At 39.6% G+C, this 8,734-nt stretch overlaps 1 non-coding gene across 1 annotated transcript; it reads left to right on the forward strand.

The window, feature by feature from the left end:
• Nucleotides 1-6,393: 6,393 nt before the first annotated feature.
• Nucleotides 6,394-6,500, forward strand: LOC127116051 (small nucleolar RNA R71). The gene has a single exon (XR_007801039.1). It is a non-coding gene; the product is annotated as a small nucleolar RNA R71 (small nucleolar RNA).
• The last annotated feature ends 2,234 nt before the right edge of the window (nt 6,501-8,734 follow it).

Consider the following 8,734-nt stretch of genomic DNA (forward strand, 5'->3'; position numbering starts at 1 on the left):
ACTAAAATAAAATAAAAAAATGCAAATAAAACGAACATAAGACATATATAGATAAAAGTGGAAATACCAATGTATAGACATAGTTTATGTAATATTCCAAATGCGATAATATAAAATGAGTTATATGAATATGAGAATTATAAGAAGAAGATAAAATAAGATGAAATGGTGAGATCATATAGTGGGGATATCGTCTTCCTGAGTGGATCCACGGAGCATGGCTATCTCCTACCTGAGCTCTGCGATCTCCTGATATAAACAATCGGCTTCGGTAGCATGGGTGAGATCAGACACTCCCATCTGTAAAGTGAGGTCATCCTCCTCCTGTCTAAGTTCTGCGATCTCTCTAAGACACTCAGCAATCTGGGTGCAGATGTCGGGGGTCTGCAATGAAAGATTATTAGAGAAAACAGTGATCCTGGGAGAAGGTGGTGTAGGCGTGTACTCAGCAATGGGTGGTGATTTCGGCTCCTCGACGGTCTCTCCCTGACCCTCTAGAGCATAACTCCAATTCGCTGGATCATGCACACTGGTCATCATAGGATCTGGCAGTGTGAAATAATGGATAGCCTCGCCGTCGACCAGCAGTCGGAACTGACATGGGTGGAAAAAGGCTCTCCTCATCAACCCTCTGGTCAAACAGAAGTCGATGTCCATGGTAGTGTACCCACAGTAGATCCAGAGATGTGATAGCTTGCGAGACAAACCTAAAGCGATATCAATCTGCGTGATGATCCCGCCCACATGGATGACTCCTTCGGTAGATCTGGAGACACCGCTGAGACCACATAACAAAAAGTTCCCACATGCTACTGGGCGAGACTGGAATGCACAAAATAGTAGGAAGATCTCCTCTTCACTCAGTAATGTCTCTGCATCTGGTCTTCCTAGGAAGGAATGTGCCAATATCATCTGGAAGTATCTAAAGGCAGGGTTATGTATAACATAAGACAACTGTGTAGACGGATCTTGGCTTCCGCCACCTGATATATCACTCCAAAACTTCTCCACCTCCTTACCCAGAAAATATCCCATAGGTGTCTCCGGGATAGCATCAGGAGTGGTCTGGAAACCCAATAGGTCGCCGAACTCTTTCTGGCTGAAAGAGTACTCAACTCCAAAGAGCCTGAAAGCAGCATACCCATCTGGTCCAGAGTATGGGTCATAGTCGAATGAACTCAGGAACTCCAATGTCAGGTTCCTGTAGGTGTTACTCAAGTCGTCGGCAAACTCGTCCCAGTGAAGCTGGTGGCTAAGGAATCGGATACTCGGCTCGATACCCAGTGCCTCCATACAGTGCTGATCAGGGTAACATGTGGGTGCCATAGGGCGCTAGTACAGAGCGATGTAGCGCTCTCTCTGAGCATTATCTCTATAGGCCACGTGCATATCATCGAAATCCTGCATCCTGTAAAAGTTAAGAAAGTGATCCTGAAAATGCAAACCATTCAAATTTTTAGTCTCGATACAAAATATGATAAAATAAAATAAAAATTAAATAAATGCGAAAAAGTAAAATGAAAGAAAAACCATGGGTTGCCTCCCACGCAACGCTTGTTTAACGTCATTAGCTTGATGATTAGAATTTATACACCTGTAGTAGTAGGGATTGGTGGATCAATCAGAGCGTGGCTTGAGTAGTATGTTGGAATGTCTCCTCCTTCGTAGAGCTTCAGTCTTTGTCCATTTACAATGAATGGAATACATGTTTCGTTCTTGATTTCTACGGCTCTGGATCTCAGAATCTTGGATACTTCGAAAGGACCAGTCCATCTTGAACGTAGCTTTCCCGGGAAGAGTCGTAACCTAGAGTTGAAAAGGAGAACAGGATCGCCTACTTTGAAGTTTTTCTTTACTATTCTTTTGTCGTGATAGGCTTTTATCCTCTCTTGATATATTTTTGCATTCTCGTAGTCCGATTGCCTAAGTTCTTCTAATTTATGAATGTCTAGGGTACACTTTTCTCCAGCGGCCAGGTAGTCTAAATTCAAAGTTTTAATGGCCCAATAGGCTTTATGCTCTAATTCGAGCGGTAAGTGACAGGATTTTCCATAGACTAGTTGGTAAGGAGTAGTTCCTATAGGGGTTTTGAAAGCGGTTCTATAGGCCCATAATGCTTCTTGAAGCTTCTAAGACCAGTCTCTCCTAGAAATAGAAAGAGTTTTCTCTAGGATTTGTTTTATCTCCCTATTGGACACTTCTACTTGGCCACTAGTCTGTGGGTGGTATGGTGTTGCTACTCTATGCCTAACTCCATATTTTCTTAAAAGTTTATCAAATATTCTCGATATAAAGTGTGATCCTCCATCGCTTATGACTAAACGTGGTGTTTCAAATCTAGGGAATATACAGTTTTTAAATAGTTTGATTACTACCCTAGTGTCGTTTGTGGGTGCTGCTATAACTTCAATCCACTTAGACACATAGTCCACAACTACTAAGATATACATATTTCCTAAGGATGGTGGGAAAGGTCCCATGAAATCTATACCCCATACGTCAAAGAGTTCTACTTCCTGAATGTTTCTTAGAGACATTTCATCACGCCTTGAAATGTTTCCAGTGTGTTGGCATCTATCACATTTGATAATGCAAGCATAGACATCACGCCACATAGTAGGCCAAAATAGGCCAGCTTGAAGAATCTTGGCGTATGTCTTAGAGGTGCTCGCATGTCCACCATAAGGTGTAGAATGACAATGCTTGATAATATTATTTACCTCTTCTTCTGGAACACAACGGCGAAAAATGCCATCTTTACCCCTTTTGAAAAGGAGCAGTTCGTCCCAATAGAAGTTTCTCACATCGTGGGAGAATTTCTTCTTGCGGTGGTAGTCAAGATCAGGGGGTACTATATCAGCAGCTAGGTAATTAACGAAGTTTGCATACCATGGTACGTTACTTATTGCTAAGGAATTTTGGGAGTGCTCATGAGGGCTTAGGTTATTATCTTCAATGGTTTCTACTCTAGCTATCAGTCTATCATAGGCGAAATCATCGTTTATGGGTACTAGTTCAGGTTTTAGATGTTCTAGCCTAGAAAGGTGATCGGCTACTACATTTTCAGTGCCTTTTTTATCTCTTATATCTAAATCAAACTCTTGTAGTAATGGAATCCATCGGAGTAACCTGGGCTTGGCATCTTTCTTACTTAATAGGTAACGAATGACAGCATGATCAGTATAAACTATAATTTTTGCTCCTACTAGATAAGATCTAAATTTGTCTATAGCGAAAACTACAACGAGTAATTATTTTTCAGTTGTTGCGTAGTTAAGTTGGGCAACATCTAGGGTTCTACTGGTATAATAAATGGCATGTAATTTTTTATCTTTCCTTTGTCCTAGAATGGCTCCAACTGCGTAATCACTAGCATCACACATTATTTCAAAAGGTTCTGACCAATCAGGTGGTTTCATAATGGGTGCTGAGATTAACGCTTGCTTTAAAAGATTAAATGCGTCATTACATTTTTCATCAAAAATGAATTCAACATCTTTCATTAAAAGTCCAGTTAAAGGTTTGGTTATTTTGGAGAAGTCCTTAATAAAACGTCGGTAGAATCCAGAGTGTCCAAGAAAGCTTTGGACTTCTCTGATGGTTTTTGGTGGTTTTAGGTTTTCTATAACTTCTATTTTAGCTCTATCTACCTCTATACCTTTTTCAGAAACTATATGTCCTAAAACTATTCCTTCGGTCACCATGAAATGACACTTTTCCTAGTTTAGCACGAGGTTCACCTCCACGTATCTCTCCAGGATTTTCTCAAGGTTAGCAAGGCAATTGTGGAAATCAAATCTACAAACCAAGAAATCATCCATAAACACTTCCATGATACCATTTAGGTAATCTGCAAAGATTGACATCATGCAGCATTGGAAAGTAGTTGGGGCATTACAGAGGCCGAATGGCATTCGTCTGTAGGCAAAAGTTCCATAAGGGCATGTAAAGGTAGTTTTTTCTTGATCTTCGGGGTGGATAGGTATTTGGAAGAATCCAGAGTATCCATCTAGATAGCAGAAGTAAGAGTGTCTAGCTAGACGCTCCAACATTTGGTCTATAAATGGTAAAGGGAAATGATCCTTCCTGGTTGCTTTATTTAATTTTCTATAATCTATACACATCCGCCATCCTCCTTCTAAACGTTTTGCTACATGTTCACCTTTATCATTTTGCACGACTGTGATGCCTCCATTTTTAGGTACTACATGCACAGGGCTCACCCACTTACTATCCGAGATCTGATAGATTATACCTGCCTCAAGTAACTTAAGAACTTCCTTCTTAACAACATCACTCATTATAGGGTTTATTCTTCTCTGATGTTCCCTGGAGGGTTTTGAATCTTCTTCTAGCGAAATCCGATGCATGCATACGGATGGGCTTATACCTTTCAGGTCAGAGATATTATATCCTAAGGCTGAGGGATGTCTTCGTAAAACGTCTAAAAGTTGGTTCGTTTCCTCTTGGCTCAAGGTAGCACTGACTATGACTGGACTGTTCATCTCTTCATCGAGGAACTCATATCTCAGGTTCTTAGGCAGTTCCTTAAGTTCTAAGGTTGGTTTCTTAGGGCATGGCATAGGATCTGGGGTAAGGGATAAACATTCGTAAAGGTTATCATCGATGTAGGGTTTCTTAAAGTCATCATCTTCCTTTATGAGAGTTGATGGTAACTTAATTATTTTTATAATTTCTTCTTGTTCTAATTCTCTAACACATTCATCAATGATATCTAAGGCATAACACGCGTCTCCCATCATAGGTTCCATAAGAAATTTCGAAAGTATAAATTCTATTTTCTCGTCACCTACCTCAAATGTCAACTTTCCTTTCTTGACATCTATTATGGCTCCTACAGTTGATAAGAATGGTCTACCTAGAAGGATTGGTATATCATTGTCCTCTTTGATGTCCATGACCATAAAATCAGTGGGGATAAATAACTAACCTATCCTAATAGGGACATCTTCTAAAATGCCTATCGGATACTTAACAGATCTATCGGCTAACTGAAGTGACATCTTAGTGGATTGTAATTCTCCTAAGTTTAACCTCTCACAAACTGCTAAAGGCATTAAGCTCACACTAGCTCCTAAGTCTAGAAAAGCTTTTTCGATGACATGATTACCCAAAAGGCAAGGAATGGAGAAATTTCCAGGATCCTTATCTTTCTTTGCTAATTTGTCCTCGGAAATAGCATTACATTCCAAAGGGTTCGGATCGTCAAGTCTACGTTTGTTGGTAAGGATGTCTTTGAGAAACTTTGCATAAGAAGGTATTTGGGTGATGGCTTCTGTGAAAGGGATTTCTACATGAAGTTTTTCTATAACTTTAATAAATTTTTGATACTGGTTATTGATCTGGGTTTGTTTGAGTCTTTGCGGATATGGTATAGGTGGTTTATATGGCGGGGGTGGTACATAAGTTTTATCTTTAGGTTCTTCTCCTTTTTCTCGACCTTCCTGGTTTTCAGGTTCCTCTAGTTCCTTTACTTTGTCCGGGGGTTTGGTATATTCCTTAGAAGTTTCGGGTTCACTCAATATAGGGTTTGGTGGCTCATCATAAGCGTTCTCACTTATTAGGGTAATGGCATTGGCTTGTCCTCTCGGATTTTGTTGAGGTTGTCCAAGGAATTTTCCTCCAGGTGTAGTCTGAGGGGCTTGGTTTAAAGCTACCTGAGAGATCTGGGTTTCAAGCATCTTTGTATGAGTAACTATTTAGTCAACCTTGGTTCCTAACTGAGTAATCAATTCGTTAACATGAATGTTTTGGTTCATGAACTCCTTGTTTTGTTGGGTTTGAGCAGTGATAAAATTTTCCATAATTTTCTCAAGGCTAGGCTTTGGTGGCACAGGTTGCATAGGTTGATTCGAACTTGGGGCTTGATAACTAGGTCTCGGAGGTGCATTATTTTTGATTGGGTTATTGTTTTTATAGGAGAAGTTTGGGTGATTCCTCCATCCAGGGTTATAGGTATTCGAGTATGGGTTCCCTTGGGTGTAGTTCAATTGCTCAGAGTGGGTTTCATTTAATAGACTGCATTCTGCGGATTGGTGTCCTTTGGTTCCACATATCTCACAATCCGACGAAACTGCGGCTACAGTATTCGGGTTTATGCACATATGCTCGACCTTAAGGGCTAATGCGTCCATTTTAGCTTGCATCATGTCTATAGAGCTTAGTTCATGCACTCCTCCTCGGGCTTCCTTCTTCTCTACTATCACTCGTTCGACTCCCCATGATTGATGGTTTTGAGCCATATCTTCGATGAGGGCACTAGCTTCAGGATAAGGTTTGTTCATCAGAGCACCGCCTGCGGCAGCGTCGATGGTCGTCTTTGTGTTATAGTGAAGTCCATTATAGAAGGTTTGAATGATTAACCAATTTTCTAAACCATGATGTGGGCATGCTCGTAACAACTCTTTATATCTCTCCCAAGCTTCGAACATCGATTCTCCTTGGTTTTGGGTAAATCTAGTTATATGGTTTCGAAGAACGGTGGTCTTACTCGGGGGAAATTATCTAGCAAGGAATACTCTTCTAAGGTTATCCCAAGTCGTAATGGAATTGGGTGGAAGGGAATCTAACCATGATAGGTTTTTATCTCTGAGGGAAAAAGGGAATAATCTTAAACGTATTGCCTCAGGAGAAGCTCCATTGGTTTTAAAAGTGTCTGCTAATTGAAGAAATATTTTTAAATGTTGGTTTGGGTTCTCAGTTGCGAGACCTGCGAATTGCCTCTGTTGCACTAGTGGCAACAGGGATGGTTTAAGTTCAAAATTATTAGCTGGGATAGTTGGGTTTACTATACTAGAACTAGGTTCTTCATTTGTGGTTGAGCGAAATCTTTAAGAGGTCTTTGGTTTTGATCTTCGGCCATAGCTCTCTTAATTCTATGAAAGAATAAACGTGTGCGAGCGTAACGTTCAGGTTCCGCCAGAGGATATACTAAGCTTAAACTTCCGGTGCTGCGAGTTCTTCGCATTGACCGAAGGAAAATAGCCTAAGTCTAAACAATATAACAATAGGAAAATGAAATTTGACGAAATTGGTCCCCGGGAACGGCGCCAAAAACTTGATGCGTGGTTTCCGCAAGTATACGAACGCGTCAGAGTAATATAAAAGATTGTCGAATCCACAGAGACCAAGTGTCAATCTATCGTTATCTATTGTTATGGTGTTTATCAAAGGCAATCAAAATAGGTGTTTTTAGAGTGTGCAATGAAAAGTAAATTATTGAATAAAGTTTAATTAATGAAGACAGGGTCGAATGTAATTCACATAATCAATTAATAATCCAAGTACTTGCTAATAGGATTACTTATGGGCAATGTTTCCTACTTTGAAAAGAACTAATTTAACGGGAACTGTCGCTTTCGCGTATTCATAACCGAGTTGTACTCCCTAATCATACCCTCTTATTGTCACTTATAAAAAGGCAGGCATTGCGTTAGAGTAGTAAACCTATTTTTAAGAAATATAGTATCTTGACTAAGTTGAAAAGTATTTTAACTTGGATTTCTTAACCAAAAGAGGTTCTCACGAACCAGACTCTAAACTTATAAACGCGTCCGAAAATGGTTTTAAAATCTCTTTTCTTCTTAAGTTAAAAACTCCTAATGAACTAGACAAAGCGCTTTCGCTGTTTTTGAAATAGTTAAAAACAATTAAGTTTAAATAGACGTTGGACGACTTTCGATCTTACCCAATGGAATTGAAGTGCGAGAAAACTTAAGTTGAAAGTTAAAATAGCCCTTAAGTGCTTCAACGAACAATTGTACGGATTATCGGTTCAATTACGATCCTTACATTCTAACCTTATAAATTTTGTTAGACGTGGTAAAGTAAAAGTGCATTAATTTAAATAAAAGTAGTGCGAGTGCGGAAAGTAAATAAAAGTAGTGCGAGTGCGGGAAAGTAAATAAAAGTAGTGCGAGTGCGGGAAATAAATAAAGTAAAGCGAGTGCGAGGAAATAAATAATTTAAAGCGAGTGCGAGGAAATAAACAAAAGTAAAGCGAGTGCGAGGAAATAAATAATTTAAAGCGAGTACGAGGAAATAAATAAAAGTAAAGCGAGAGCGAGAAAATAAATAAGATAAAGACAAGTAATAAAAACCTGCTTCAATCGGAGGGTTGAATAAATTGCAAAGCGGAAATGAAAATGGCGGCAGGATTAACTTCCTTCCAAAGTGCTCCAAACTCGATTACAGACTCGATCACAGACATGATTACACAATTGTGGTAACACTCCAATGCGAAGCGATTACCACTTTAAAATACTAAATATATGCCTAAGTGAAACAAAGTTTGCTTCTAAGTTTGCCTCTACTCTAAGTTTGGATGATTGAAAAAGTGATTTCGAGTTTCTATTTATAAGCAAGTAAAAAGATGGAAATGACAAAGATGCCCTTCAACTTGAAAATGGGAGGAAAAACTTTTCCTCTTGTGGCGCCCGCCACAAGGCCATGGCGCTCGCCATAAGGCTAATCTAAGGCGCATTAGTGGAAGTAGTGGGGAACGTGGCAGTTGAGGGAAGTTGAGCTTAGACATGTCATGGCAGGGTCTATGGCGCCAGCCATGGTGGAAGCCACAGGTACAAAATGCTGAATTTTAGGGTTTTTAGCTCTTTTTCAATCCTTTTCTCGATCGGGGCTCCGATTAAAGTAAAAACCTAAAAACAAAGAAAAACATAGTAATAACACAACAAAATAACAATAAAACTACTAAAAT

The sequence above is a fragment of the Lathyrus oleraceus genome, chromosome 1 (assembly GCF_024323335.1).
Source record: "Lathyrus oleraceus cultivar Zhongwan6 chromosome 1, CAAS_Psat_ZW6_1.0, whole genome shotgun sequence".
In the NCBI taxonomy this organism is placed as follows: Eukaryota; Viridiplantae; Streptophyta; class Magnoliopsida; order Fabales; family Fabaceae; genus Lathyrus; species Lathyrus oleraceus.